This window comes from Triticum dicoccoides, chromosome 2B, assembly GCF_002162155.2.
Source record: "Triticum dicoccoides isolate Atlit2015 ecotype Zavitan chromosome 2B, WEW_v2.0, whole genome shotgun sequence".
Lineage (NCBI taxonomy): Eukaryota > Viridiplantae > Streptophyta > Magnoliopsida > Poales > Poaceae > Triticum > Triticum dicoccoides.
This window is the reverse complement of record NC_041383.1, coordinates 347,598,551-347,614,501: the sequence shown is the minus strand read 5'-3', so window position 1 is coordinate 347,614,501 and position 15,951 is coordinate 347,598,551. Positions and strand designations below refer to the sequence as shown.

The 15,951-nt window shown below is 48.5% G+C and overlaps 1 long non-coding RNA gene across 1 annotated transcript; it reads right to left on the bottom strand.

The window, feature by feature from the left end:
- Window positions 1-9,296: 9,296 nt before the first annotated feature.
- Window positions 9,297-11,928, bottom strand: LOC119363675. The gene is made up of 2 exons (XR_005174275.1): window positions 9,853-11,928; window positions 9,297-9,775 (listed from the first exon to the last, which is right to left on the bottom strand). It is a non-coding gene; the product is annotated as an uncharacterized LOC119363675 (long non-coding RNA).
- Between the last annotated feature and the right edge of the window lie 4,023 nt (window positions 11,929-15,951).

Below are 15,951 nucleotides of genomic sequence, written 5' to 3'. Positions count from 1 at the left end.
AAGACGGCCTAAGATCCTTGTCGGTCAAATTCATATGACAAAAGGTCTATATTGATACTGCTGCCTCCATCCATGAGCACCTTCATGAGTTTATATCCTCCTACCTGTGGAGCAACCACCAATGCCAGCTGACCTGGATTGTCAACCCGGGGCGGGTGATCCTCTCGGCTCCATATAATAGGCTGCACAGACCACCTTAAGTATCGGGGCACCGCCGGTTCAACAGAGTTCACCGCCCGCTTATGGATTTTTTGATCTCGCTTGCACAGACTTGTGGTGAACACATGATAGTGACCACCATTCAGCTACTTTGGATTAATCTGATAACCAGACTGCTGATCTTGGATTCCTTGGCCAGACTATTGATTAAAACTACCTTGATTGCCTTGACCCTGAAAGCCAGAGTTTGAACCGCCACCACCAAAGTCGGGTCCGTGAGAGCCGGATCCAGAGCCGCCATTTGGGCCATGATTGAAAAAATTGGAATTCTTAAACTCCTTCATAATGTAACAATCCTTCCACAGATGACCAGCTGGCTTCTCGCGTGTACCATGCCTTGGACAAGGCTGATTCATCACTGCCTCAAGGTTGAATCTTGACCCTCCAGACTGGGCGGTTTTCCCTTGTGATGCTGATTATTGTTATGTGCATTGGTGTTAGCCACAAAGTCAAAATTACCATCAGCCTTACGCTTACCGCTGCCACCTTGACCTGTTGGGTTATGCTGCTGCCCTTTTACATTGCCGCCTTTCTTTCCCTTACCCGGCTTATCATCATCAGACTCGGGGTCCTTGGTACTGTCAGAGTTGGCATATTTGACGAGAGCTTCCATTAGCTCCCCCATGTCGTTGCAGTGGCGCTTAAGCAGCCCCAGCTTCTGCTTAAGGGGGAGGAAATGGCAATTTTTCTCTAACAACAGGACTGCAGAATCGACATTGATACTATCCGACGAGTGTATGATAGACGAGATTCAGCGCACCCAATGGGTTGTTGACTCGCCTTCACCTTGAATGCAAGAATCCAAATCCAGAATCGACATAGGCTGCTTGCATGTGTCTTTGAAATTTTGAATAAAATGCATCTTTAACTCTGCCCATGATCCAATAGAATTAGTGGGCTAGCTTTTTAACCAAGTACGAGCCGGCCCATCCAACATCGTGGTGAAATACCTAGCACACGCAGCATCACCGACATCCAGCATCTCCATAGCCATCTCATAACTCTCAATCCAAGCCTCTGGGGGTTGATCCGCTGTGTAATTAGGCACCTTACGGGGGGCCTTAAAATCCTTAGGCAAGCGCTCGTTGCATAGAGCCGGCACTAAACATGGCACACCCAAGGTTCTAGAGTTTACTCCTGTCTCCATGGACGTTTAAGGATAAAACGGAGATTGCTGTTGAGCCGCCAGCTCCGCCTCACGCCACGCTCTGCCCTGGTCTATCAAAGCCTAGGCATCATTCCCGTGCACGGCGGGTCAGGCCTACGAGGCTGATTGCGGTGCCGTTCACTGCTTGACACGGCCGGTTCATCAATATGCCTACTATAACTCTTTCTTGGACGTGGTGTTGAGTGGATACGATCACGATTGTATGAATAAGCCGCCTATTGGGACATAGCCGTCTGAAGCAGTTCTCCAGCTCTCTGTATTTCCATTGCTGCTGGTGACTCATCTTGAGCTGGGAGAGCTGCCATTCGAGTTGCCGCAGCTATCATGTTATCCAAGGGGTTAGAAAAATGCCTCGGAGGTGTTGGAACGTGCTGTGGAGGGGTTAAGTTCAAACGTGGGGGGTCTGCAGCTCGTGGCTGAACCGGTTCCCCAGCCGCTGGCGCCTCAGCGGCCCGATCCACACCGGGCGGGTTACTAGTTCCTGCCCCAGGCATGTTGAAATGGTTCCTCGCATCGTAAGTTGGGGGTAGCCTGCTCGCATGCCTTCTGTTGAAGACAACATTTGATGCATCCCGGTCCAGGCTTAGCGGAAGCTCTCTGCCTGAAGCTGTTCTGCCTCCCTTTGTAAAGCGGCTCGCTCCGTTGCCATCTGGGTGTTCTCCATGCTTAGCTCCTCCTTGGCTTGTGCTATCTCATCACGCAATTTTGCAACCTCCGTGTTATTCTGAGTTTGATTCGCCGGGTTAACCTCCGCCGTTAACAACATTGTCAAAGCATCCAACAGATCAGACAAGACTTGAGCCAGCGAGCGCACAAGGCCTCCTGTCTCGGAAGCCGTCGCCGCTGCTGACCCGGAGATCATTGCTCATGCAGTCGTAGAGGCATGCGCTGGCTGTGTACCGGCCATGAAGACCGTGACCAAGTGTGGCGGCTGATAGGGGTCTGGAATACAGTCACCATTGGAACAACCCCCAAGCCCGCCATCCTGAACCTGGTAGATGGAGTTGGTCTCACCAGTAGAAGACTCGTCGCCTGAGTAAATAACCGTCTCACCACCAGATTCAGATCCTCCTTCTAGTTTCGCTCCATGAATCAAACCAACAAAAACATGCTTTGGGTCGGCTTTAGCCTTGGCGGGTCGCGCGCACCGAGCCGACTCGACGATGTCGGTGCAGATGTCCGGCTCAGCTTCCGACTCACCAAGCTTGTCAATGAAAACGTGGATTCAGCCAAAGGGGACCCGGTACCCGTACTCGATTAAGTCGGCCTTCGGGCGCCAGCCCTCATCGTCGAGGTAGAGCTTACCGCGACAACTCTTGGTCATCCGGCCCACAGCATACCCCTTGAGCCCTGCGAAGCTGCCCTTCAAGAACTCGAAACCACCGTGCGCTGGCCCCACGGTGGGAGCCAACCGTCATGGAATTGTCACGTCAGATGTCCTAGCATAAGGACTTAGGTGCGGAGCCATCGCAACGTAGTTATCTTGAAAGGGTTAAACGGGACAAGGGACACAGAGAGTTTATACTGGTTTGGCCCCTCGCGATGGAGGTAACAGCCTAATCCAGTGTAGGGTGGTTATTGCTTGGGCTTCAATTACCAGGGAGCGAATACGCTTGACCTAGTTCTCGATCTCTTCTTTCCTGCCCTAAACTGCCATCGGGTCACCCCTTTATATACATAGGCTGATGCCCGATGGCCTATAGAGTCCCGGCCAGCTCATACACATCGTGTCCGGCTCGGTGATAGAATCTATATTTTCCTTAACATACAAGTTAACATATGGCGGTTTACGCCCAGGGGCCTCAAGTCACCTTTGGGTCTTGGGCCTTCAGTGAGCCTGCTTCATGAACCGCCATCTTCAACATCTTCATGGGCCTTGTTATTATGAACCGCCAGTGGTATGACCCGGCCCCTCCTAGGCAGGTCATACCCAATAGTTATATCGCCAACAGTAACTGAAGCTGATCGAGGTTAATTGCATGGGTCTTGAGCGAGACTGTTCCGAGGAGGTTGTCATAGTAGGAGTCAACCATGTCCGCAATGTCGTCTTTACCGGTTGCAATCTCGTTGTTGTGTGATATGGAGATCATATTACTTCTTTGTCTTTGCATGCGCTTTGGTGGAATAGCCTGGTTTTTCCATCCCCCTCCCTAAGGTAAAGGAGGCGGGACCTTTGCCGCATGATAGATCTCTCCAAGGAGCTCAGGCCGAGAAGCTTGTGTTTCAACAGTTTGTGTAGCTCTCTTTCATTTGTTGATAGCTCTCTCATGTCCATCGTTTTGTCAAGGTGGAGAATGATCTCTAGCGCAATTGCAACCTGTAGCTTCACATTTCCGATCCAGCGGTCACTCCATTTTTCGAGCCTCTTCGTCGTGGCCCTTAGTTTGTTGTCCAAAACCACATAGGGGTTTCCTCCCGATGGGATCGACATCCACGCCTCTGCCCTCCATGAACCCCTTTGCCTTAATCCAAAAAGCCTCAAACTTGAAACGCCTTCCCATGCATAGGTCTGAATTGAGATCTAGCAATAGTTGGTAGTGGTCCGAAATCGCAAGACTGATCGCTGTGACGCAGCATCTGGGATACATGTCCTCCCATGATGAAGTGCATAACACATGATCCACCTTCTCTAATGTTTCCCTTTCCCTCCCATTCGACCATGTGTACGTCCTTCCGTTGAGGTATAGTTATTTTAGTTCTAGGGTGTTGAGGTTGCTACGAAACCGTGATAGCATTCTCCTATTTATTCTGTTGTTATTCTTGTCCTCCGGATTGACCAGCAAGTTGAAGTCGCCCACCACCATCCAACGGCTAGCTTGGAGCTCCCGGATGTCAACCAATTCCTGCATGAACTCTAACTTCTCATGATCGAGTTGTGGCCCATAAACACCCATTAGCCACCAGTGCACACCCTCCGCCAGGGTGACCAGGACCGTGTCCGTGAGAGCATTGGTGGTGTAGTTATGCTGGGAGAGTGTCACCACCAATGCGTCCCACGCCAGAAGCATTCCACCACGTGTGCCCGAGGCCGGCAAGTAAACAAGCTCTTGAATTTATTCCCAAGGAAATGACGAACTACATCAAGTGTTACAACCACCATCTTGGTCTCTAGTAAGCATACAATGCTAGGATTGGCCGCCCTGATGATAACCCACAAGTATAGGGTATTGCAACAGTTTTCGAGGGTAGATATTCAATCCAAATTTATTGATTCGACACAAGGGGAGCCAAAGAAAATTTTCAAGTATTAGTAGCTGAGTTGTCAATTCAACCACACCTGAAAGACTTAATATCTACAGCAAGTATTTAGTAGCAAAGTAGTATGGAAGTGACGGTAACGGTGGCAAACGTAACGGTAGCAGTTTTGTAGCAATCGTAACAGTGCAACGGAGAAGTAACTAAGCAAAGATCAATATGTGAAAAACTCATAGGCAATGGATCAATGATGGGTAACCGGATGTAATTCATCATGCAACAGTTATAACATAGGGTGACACAGAACTAGCTCCAGTTCATCAATGTAATGTAGGCATGTATTCCGAATATAGTCATACATGCTTATGAAAAAGAACTTGCATGGCATCTTTTGTCCTACCCTCCCGTGGCAACGGGGTCCTAATGGAAACTAAGGGATATTAAGGCCTACTTTTAATAGAGTACCGGACCAAAGCATTAGCACTTAGTGAATACATGAACTCCTCAAACTACGGTTATCACAGGGAAGTGTCCCGACTATTGTCACTCCGGGGTTTGCCGGATCATAACACGTAGTAGGTGACTATAACTTCCAAGATAGGATCAATAACTCACAGATATTCGTGAAAACATAATAGGTTCATATCTGAAATCATGGCACTCAGGCCCTAGTGACAAGCATTAAGCATGGCAAAGTCATAGTAACACCAATCTTAGAACATAATGGATACTAGGGATCAAACCCTAACAAAACTAACTCGATTACATGGTAAATCTCATCCAACCCATCACCGTCCAGCAAGCCTACGATGGGATTACTCACGCACGGCGGTGAGCATCATGAAATTGGTGATGGAGGATGGTTGATGATAACGATGGCGACGGATTCCCCTTTTTGGAGCCCCGAACGGAGTCCAGATCAGCCCTCCCGAGGAAGAACAGGGCTTGGCGGTGGCTCCGTATCGTAAAACGCGATGAATCCTTCTCTCTGATTTTTTTTCTCCCCGAACGTGAATATATGGAGTTGGATTTGAGGTCGATGGAGTTCCAGGGGGCCCACCAGGCAGGGGCGCATCCTAGGGGGTGCCCCCACCCTCATGGCTAGGGTGTGGGCCCCCTTCTGTTGATTCTTTCGCCAATATTTTTTATTAATTCCAAAACGTGACTCCGTGAAGTTTCGGGTCATTCCGAGAACTTTCATTTCTGCACAAAAATAACACCATGGCAATTCTGTTGAAAACAGCGTCAGTCTGGGTTAGTTCCATTCAAATCACGCAAGTTAGAGTCCAAAACAAGGGCAAAAGTGTTTGGAAAAGTAGATACGTTGGAGACATATCACCTAACCACTTGTGCCATTACGTTCCGACGAGCCGTATTCTTAATCCCACGAACGTTCCACACCAACATTTTGCATGCTTGAGCATTCATCTTATATGCCTACCAAAAGTATCTACAAGGCCGCAACTACTGTTGGCCTTCTGCCTCGCCCTCGCCCTCAAAGAGCGGCAAGATTGCCGGCTCCCAGACAAACAAGGCTAAGATTGCCTTGATGTGTGTGTTGCTGAGTGGCCTCTCGAATACCTGGACATAAGCTTGGAGCGCGTCATTGCTTATGATTTCTCCCTCATTTGCAAGACAAAGCTTGCGGATGAGGACATTCTATTGCTTGGATGCATTGGAACCATGTCCCACTCCTCTAACAAATTTGACACTTCGTCTTGGATTAGACACCGGCTGTCTCTTTTGTCTTGGCCTCCTTGTGGGTGCGGCAAGCTCTCTGGAAGGTATGCATGCTAGAACTGGGGTAAGAACCTTCCTCAGCTGGGCGCACAGCGAGTCCAGTAGCGTACATACCAGCTACGTGCATGGCGTGCATCCGGCTATATGAGTGCCAGGCGGGCAAGTGGCAGGCTCCGGGCTGGTCGACAGGCCCACCAGGAATGCATCTTCCCTTGGTGCCCGTGGTGGGGTCTCTAGGTCCACATCCCTCTTCCAGTCATCTCGAATCAATTGGTAGTCGTCCACAGTTATTCTGTCCAATGGGGAGGGCACATTCGAGATTTGGTCTTGTTCTGGGTCCAGCAGGTGTTCGCTACGGTTATTGTTCTCCACTGGCGGGAGCTCGATCATCCCATCCATCGATACTTGGAGGGAGCCCACTAGGAACGTGATTGGCTGGAAATCACTCCTCGCCTTGGCAACTAAGCCACTGGGCTCCATCTGGCGCGTCGGGTTCCACGTGTCGTTGGGTGTATCATACACAGGCAGCGAGTGGGCAGCTCTCCACCGCGGCAGAGTCACTGATTGGGGGGAGCCCATTAAGCCTCCAAGCTCCCACAGATCCCCTGTCGATGCCACTGGCTGGTGTGATCCTCGGGATGACACATGAGGATCAGGATCAGGTGTGTCTCCCTCGCTTTGAGCGGGTATTGCCGGTCTATCATCTGCCAAAGGCGGCACGTGGTAGGACAACTACTGCGGGGTTCCACTTTCGATGTTCTCTATGACGCGAGCGTACCAGCTGGAAGGCGCTAGGAGGCCTAGCTGTCTTGACGACTGGTCAGTGCAACTCATATAAAATCTGACATGTCTATGCTGCGGCGGCACCCCGACGACGCCACCGACGATCCACCTGAGCCCACCACCCAGGCGTCAGATGCGGGTGTCGGACGCGGTCCACCCTGCCGCACTGCAGCACCGCCCCGACTGTCTCCATTTTCTTCATTGCCTGATGGTGGTGAAGGTGGCGGCGGTGGCATGTCCACCCCAGGCCGTCGTCCATGATCCGCGGGTCCAGTACTATGATTGTCACCGGATACAACAGCGCCCTAGGCGCTTCGGCGACATGCACGTGCCTAGGTTCTTCGATGAACAGGAGACGGCGGCCAGAATTCTAGACGGGTCGTTGGTCCTAAACCACACCAGGAAGCCAGCCATGTCATTTCTCTGCACAGTACGATCGACGATTTGCTCCACAAAACCCAGGTCGTGCAAGAGAACTTCACCCATCCGCCTGGACTAGGCATGAGACGGGATGTCAATCAGTTCCAGCGGCACCAGGAAGGGCATGGTCGCGCCTGTAGCCTGGGCCTGTCGAGTCCACAGCCGGAGGGACAGCGAGCATCATGACGAAGAAGCCTGCCCACGGTCCACCATTAGCTGCCTAATGATCGGATGCTTGCAAATCACGAGGAAATCCTCTGGATAGAATCGGCAAATTGACATGTCGCCCGGACCGATGCCAAATTCCACGTGCAATGTCTTTGCCGCCATGCCAGATCCACCTACTGCTGATCACCGGTGACAGTGACCACCACAGCCTACGCCAGGTTCTCCTCCATGAGTGAGAGGTCCTCTGCCGCTTTGAGGAAGCAGCATTCCATAGGGGCCTCGTGCCCCGCGAGAGCACGCCCCTCCACCGAGTCCAACTGGCCCGCGAACGGCATAGCGAACCCGGGTCCGACCATGCTCACCCCAACATTCGATGCGACAACCTCGCTCCAAGACCTGCCCAGCCGGACTGTGCATGGAGGGGGGCGGCGGTGGTGGCGGGAGATGGACCTCCGGGGGCGAGTGCGCATGCTACAGTAGCTACGGTTATGGCAGAGGGGGTGGGGCGTCCTGACATCGAGCAGAGGAAGCGGAATGCTCGATACTACCAGCGCCGGCGGTAGGTGCACATGTCTATCATACGGTGAGGGGCTCCGTTGCCTGGTGCAGCCCCGCGCTAGGTGGCCATGGCCCTTGCAACGGATGCACAACGTCTCCTTCTAGCACTTGGCCGAGATATGGCCCGCATCTCCACAGTTGAGCAGCACCATGAAGGACAGTCGAGATGCGCGTGTTCGACTTCTTGGTGGGGACGGGGTCCACGGGTGAGCGGTGGCGCCAAGCGGCACGGTGGGTATGGAGGGGTGCGGGGGCGCCTGCCCGATTTGGTCTGCCAGGCCGAAGGGCCAGCCACCGGGGGGGCATGGAGGACCGCCGATGCTGCCTTGGATGATGGGACCCAACATAGACCCAAGGACGTCCAGGACAATGATGGTAGACCAGAGGGGTGGATGAGGTGGGGAAGGCGAGATCGAGGATGACGAATCCCCGAGAGAGAGAGACCCTGGACGCCATGGGGGGAAGGGGCTTGAGGACACCGAGACCGGAGCGGTTGCCGGTGGGTTGGGCGGTGGCTGCGGAGACCGGAGTGGTCGTTGGCGGGGTGGATTGTGGCCACCGGGGTCGGAGTGGCGGCCGACGCTCAGGAGGAGGAGGAGGCGCTCAGGAGGAGGAGTCACTTGCCATGTTTCAAATGAACAAAACAGGCAAATTACAGCATATCCCATGTCACCAACAATGTGAAAGAATGACAAAAGTGAGTTGTGCATATAATGAAGTTGCCCTCTGCTAATTAGTCAGTACGGTAAAATAGCAGAATGTTGGTGCAGAAATGGAGTTGCCATGTTTGCTTGAGCAACAAGGCAATTGAAGGGTGTTTTATAATCACTGAATTTCCATGGGCATGGATAGTTGCCATGTAGTCATGCAGTAACATGGTAACGAGAGGATCTCTGAACATGAGGGAGTTGTCATTTGCTAAATGAACAGTACATAGAAAATGGAAAACATCTTGGTACATAAGGAGTTGCCATGTTTGAATTAAACATCGAGGCAATTAGGCAAACATGGCAAGGCCTTGGTTGAACATGTGAGAAAGTTGCCATCAGGTAATTAGTCCACATGGAAAACATTCAGGTTATTGCTACAAACAGAGTTGTCATGGTTACGAAAAGCAAAAAAGGCAATTAAGAATATTTTTGCAACCAATGAATTGCCATGAACATGCGCCTAATTAAACATGGAAGAACTCAACTCAATCTCACAACAGAACAAATCTAAATCTAGGGTTACTGTAAAAACAGAACAAACATTGCGCCGTGCCTCGGATTTGAACCACGTGATCCCTTTCAGAAGTCCAATCCCATAGTAGATGCCCCCCTAGATTGCTCCCATCAACAACGAATAACGACTCCATTGAAGTTAAGCCGGCGACTAGGTGAGCACAAAAGGCGAGGCGCGGGTGAGACGTACCACGACTAGGAGAATGAGAACTACTACCCTAACCATCAACACGTCAGCGACTCACCGGCGACATGGAAACGACGCCCCTAACACATCCACCACGGATTCACCATGGATTCGCTGCCAAAAACAAAGAGATTCAAGAGAGGGGAAGCGACAAATGCAGGATTCCAGAGTAGGAGATTCGTGAGCGTTACCTTTGCACACTTCAAAATCCACCAGTGACGGAGCGACTGAGAGTCCTCCTGGCGACGACAACTAGTCTCCGCGAGACTTCCGCCACGATTTCGTCGGAGGTTGCCGCGGAATCGCCTCAGTGTCATCGCAGAATCGCTCTCAGGTCGACGCAGAGTCAAGGAGAAGTGGGTGGGGAACGGATGCAAACGGGAAGGGAGCGCGGCTGTGCAGTGAAAAAAACGGCTACGTGCCAAGAATTAAGCGAGGTGGCGGTCGTGCGAGCGTAGAGCAGTTTCACCGCACGGAGAGCGAGCGACCGTATGCTAAAGGGAATGGATGCAGTCCGCTCGGACAAGGAGCAGATCGCGCACACAACGTTGTGCACTTACGTGACACTTGACTCAGATGGCAACTGCTGCAATATTCGTGCAAATCAATCCAACAACAGCTATTGCGTTCAGGCCAACTTGATAAGTGCCACAATTGCGGCACTTGTTATTTGGGATACACTAGCAAAAGGGCCCTTACGTTGCAACGGGTGAAGAAAAAATATCACCCCCGCCTCTGTTTTACTATGGTGCCCCACCTATGTTCCTAATTATCTTTCTTACGACGCTTGTTGCCGATGGCTGCCGTGTCCATTTGATTGCAACATGTAATGATCTCATAGGAGAGATCATGCTAGAGTGTAGCTTCTAATGAATATGTACAAGCTTCGGTTTAAGCTGCTGCCCTCTAAAACTAGTTCCACAACATAGAAGTTACTACCATAAATAACTTTATCCAAACACCGTAACAACTACCTTGCAGATAAAAAAAGGTAGTAGAATGCTTCTTACTAGTTGATAAGATTAGACATGCAAATATTGAACCAACATTAATAATTTAGATAGAAAATACAGGACATGTATTTTATCTATCAGCAGTGAAGAAGTGTAGACCTGTCCTAGGTTGCAGTTATTTGTGTTAGGATTTAATTAATCCTGTTAATCCCTACTTTTTCTAAAGGAGGCGGTTGCCTCGTGTTCCTTCGGAGACACCCCTTCAGGGGTTATATATATGTGTAACCCATCATCAATGAGAACAAGGAATTCACTTTTACATCTGTTCCAAGGCTCTCTCGATTGTCTCTCGTTTCCCTTTCTAACACGTTATCAGCACGCCCTGCCGAGAGAGCAACTGCGGCTACGCGCGATGGAGTCGTTCTCGGATGACAGCCCTCGCGGATTGGGGCGGTGGATGCGGACGATCCAGATCTCCGATCGGCGTGCAGCCCGCTGCCACCCGATCCATGCCACCACCATGGTGCTAAACGTGGCGATCCGATCGGCAACTTCCCGTCAATGGCAAGAAGGCCAACAAAGAGGAATCAATCAAGTACACTTTTTGATCTTGTCTTCTTCTAATAATCAATCAATGATCTGATTGTTACCTGTACGCCTACGCACACAAGCAAATTGCTCTCATCTGAGTGCGTAAAGGAGGAGAAAAGAAAGTACCATCGAGCCGCTCGCTGCTGGCATGACCGCACAAGGCAGCGGAGACGCTGGTTGCGGCCGATGGTGCCAACGGTGATCTACCGCACGGCTGCATCACCGGTGGCAGAGGCCCAGCGCTCCAGCCCGCAGCGGCCGGAGGCGCCGTTCACAACCTACATGGAGATGCCCCTCAAGGAGCATGGCGGCGCCCGTGGCCGCTGCTCCGCAGCGAGGCACCAGCCGGTGTATGACAAGACGTGCCACGGCCCACGGGCGAGCGGCTGTGATGGAAACAACCGCACGCGCTTAGCGCGCGGTGCCCGCATCCTCGACCTCCCGGTGGCGGAGCTGGCAACCATGGCATGCATCCTCGCGATGCGGCGGCGTAGCGACCTCAGCGCGAGACGCACAACAACGCCCCCCAGCGGCTCTTGACGCTGGACGGCGGGCGAAGGCATCCATGGCAAGTGGCATCGATTGGCTTCAGTCCCCGCCGGACCAAGTTGCCGGCTCCAGCGGTTTCGTCCCTGCCGCGCCGCCTCGACTGGCCGCCGCCCGGCAGCGCCGCGCCGCGCCCCGCGACCGCCCCATGCGCCGCGCTCCGCCCGCGCCCGGCCGTGGCTGGCCACGCCAGGCCGTGGCCGCTGAGGCGACGGTTACAGGGATGGCCACACAGGAGAAAGAAAGGGCATCTTATCCTTTCAGCCATTTCTCGATTTAGTCCTCGGACTTTACCTTAATGTTAACTGGGTCCAAGCAAATTCTGATTCGATCCTGAGGCTTACGAATCTTTGCAGTTTAGCTCTATGCTTTACTGTATTTTACAATCGAGCCATCTGGCTCCTTGGACTTTGCATTTTCAGCCCTTTTTCTGTTGAGTTTTAACATTCCAGAAAATATGTGGTTATTATATATGGCATGTTCAATGCGTTTGCTTTTTAGCAATCCCTATAACATGTCTTATTAGTCCAACAACATTGTTTTGCGATTGAGATTAAATTTTTCTCGCATAACAATATTGATTTGCGATTGAGAAAAAATAATGTTTTCCTCTCAGAAAACAATCTCATTGCGATTGAGATTAATTTTCTCTTGCAAAATATTAATTCACCCTGCTGAATTATCTTGCAACTTGATACAAGATCATCTCATTTTATTTTGAGGTCTATACAATTCAAGTTTTTCACTTGAACATCAAGTTTGCAACATCGTTACTATTCATTACAATAGTAGTGTATATCTGTTGAGTACCGAGATGTATTCCAGATCTTAAGTTGATGTAATATATTTCCACGTTTATCACATGTTGAGACTAATTACGTTCATTTGCAATTGGGATTTCTCATCTCTTGCAAAGATAAATTCAGTACCTCTACAGTACTGTTTCTCCATTGAGTACGATGTATTCCGGAATATATCTATGATGCATTTATTTTCATGTTAAACACATGTCGAGATTAATACGTCTATTTGCAATTGAAATTTTCAATTTCTTGCAAATACAGATGCAACATTCAAAGTGATTTCGTCAAATTGATGCTTGGGATCACAAGGTAGTCATATGGATCTACTATCTATGCAGATTATTGATGACTACTGATAAAGCATATATTTTATCGTTTTCGACATTATGATTGCTTTACAAAGTGCTCTCCCACACATTTTACTAAGTCATGACATAAGGCACTATGAGTGAGTATCTACTGATTTCATCAGATTATACTCCCTAGTGCTACGAGATCTACTTCATTTTGAAGATTATCTTCAAGATGTCATACTTGGCAATTTGAGATTCACACTAATGGTTTCAAGATAACTTCTTGAAATACCCATTGATTTTGCTAAGTTCATTACAATAACATATGGCTATAGAGTTTGAGGCATTCGTCCTCAATGGCCACCACTGCACTATCTGGGCCATGGACATCATGATCGCTCTTGTGTCTCGTGGAATAATGTGTGCAATCCAAGACCGTAGGATTCACCTCTGGTCGAAAACACACCGCTAACAGAAACATATGTTGCCTTATAAATCTTAAGGCATAAGATTCAGATCTTAGCATCTGGTTATTATGTATCAGCAATTCCTGGGATACAATGAACCTCAAGGGCAAAGGTTTGAATCTTACTTCAACCTTCAATCCGACATCACTAGCTATGACGGGATCCTATGGGCACGGAGAATGTGATGGTTGAATATGCCTCAACCGACATGTTTGGAGACTATGAATAGTCTTTCAATCTCCTGAGTTGTCAATATTATTAATGTCCATTTACGATGTTATAACAACAACATAAGTATTGTTGTCATCATATATTGTATATCACAATATATTGTATCAAACACTTTGGTATAAATACATTTGTATGTATTCTATATATGAAACAGTGATTTTCATATTGAGAATCTTCATGTCTATATATAGATTTCTACGGGAGTCAGTCCGATGAAAAATGATATGTGCCTTGTGGGCATATGTACCACAAACTCTATACTCAGGGAAGTCCAATGTTTCCACTCTCATTGAGAGAAAGGAGATATTTTAAAATCGCTAGACGCGATGAGGTATTTGTTGGCTCAACTCGAGTCATATTTACTATCCCTGTGGGTACTCGAGTAACGCCAGGATGCTTCATTGCTTCCCAAAGTTTAACTCATACCCTACTAAGCTATGAGATATTCGTCAACATGGTTTCCATAGTGAAACTTATGCTGACAAGAAAGAAAAATACATTCTCTTTACCATATGCAACGGATATGGCAAGCACATTCTATGTGTATCATCTGGATTGTACTACACATAAGACACAACCCGTAGCACATGTTGTGTACGAGATAGTTTTCCAGAGTGTCTTGTACATGACAAATTTGGCATACTCGCCTTGGTCATCGAGACATTGGGTTGAAACAGAAACTATCAGCAATTCCAATAGTTTATGATTATTATGATGCTAAATTCTAACATCATTTGGATTTTATGTGCACTACAAGTGACACGGGGAAGCTAATTTTAAGGCTCGCACACCTTAAAGTCTACGCTGAACCACTCAGACTCCTTGAATGCATCAAGTTGAGGTAAGTGGCTCTTCCCATCCATTGACTAGACTATTCAGGTATTCCATGGTTCTAAAAGACATATCTACATGATGGTCTTAAATGTGTGCTTTATTCACACGAAACCATTGGCTCATTATCCTGACATCGATTTCAAGCAAATCGAATGGATTACATTGCAGAATTCTCCTTAAGTGCCTTCTCTATGGCCCTTGGATTGAGTTTAGCAATTTGTCCTAAGGTCTAGACTCAAAATGGTTTGGTAGAATCCTATCCAAATAGTTAAGCTCATTGCATAATCTTTACTTTGGAATTGCAACTTGCCAACTTTGCGTTGGAGTCATGCAGTTTTACACGCTCATGACAGAACTGCATAATATTATTCCCCTGTATATTTGATATGTGGATATCTACCAAGTATTTCCTATCTACGATAATTCCGTTGCATACCGATATCACCACCCGGCATACATCATTGGCCTCTCAACATATAGTTGGGATCTATGTGAGGAATAACTGTATTTCCGTCAATACCTCAAGCCCCCGCACGGGGAGTTATTCAAGGTCAGTATGCTGATTCAATGAGGAATATTTCCGGGCATTAGGGGGAGATTTCAAGTACCATAAAGAATGCCAGGAAATTAGTGGAATGTTCAACACATTTCTGCCTCAAATCCACGTACTCAAAGATCTGAACTATGCGTTCAAAAGATTTGCAACATATTGCAAATAACCTGCCAGATTCATTTACTGACTATAAAGGTGTCACACAATCCTACAATCCTACAAAAGTACGTCTGAAAGAGTGGAGGTACGAACAAAATCCACTCCACTCCCCGTTCAAAGCAACAGGGGGAGATGTATGGCAGAAGTACGTTGGGATTCAGCTTATCACAAGCAAGGATATCAAGGCCTGTGAATCAGTAAATGCAAGTCAACTTCATGTTGGCAGACACCTAATGGGTAGTATACACCCAGTGGACGGGAAACCTCCACCAACCCAGGTCATAGTGCACACAATGACCGGGACATCGGAATACCCGACTCAATTGCATTGGGAAATCGCGAGGAGTCACCATGGGTAACGATATTTCCGTCAACTATATATTGATATATAGATTCTAGAGAATCATATAACCGGAAGTCTACAATTGTCGACATACATTTCTCAACTAGATTGCAAAAACCTTTCAAATGATTCAGATCCAAAGACCATGGCCATGGCAAAGTGTGAACAACACTCGGACTGAACTCAAGTAAAGGGTATAGTCTAGATAGAAATGATCTTGCTCAATAATGGGAAGGTATTCATAAGCAATACCTACACCAGTTTTCTTCTGGAAATAGAATTGAGAACAATAAGGTGGTGAAACAAAGAGCAAGTATTGTAGCACAAGGGTTCACGCAGATACCCAACTATTCTCCCGAGGTGGAATCTCATTCCGATAACTTATATAATTGGCAGTTCAAAATCATCTATCTCTGCAGTTGATAGATGTAGCGATCACATATCCATGTGGATCACTAGATTCAGACATATATGATTGATTTCCGATGGAATCTCAATTCTGAATCAAAATACAAAA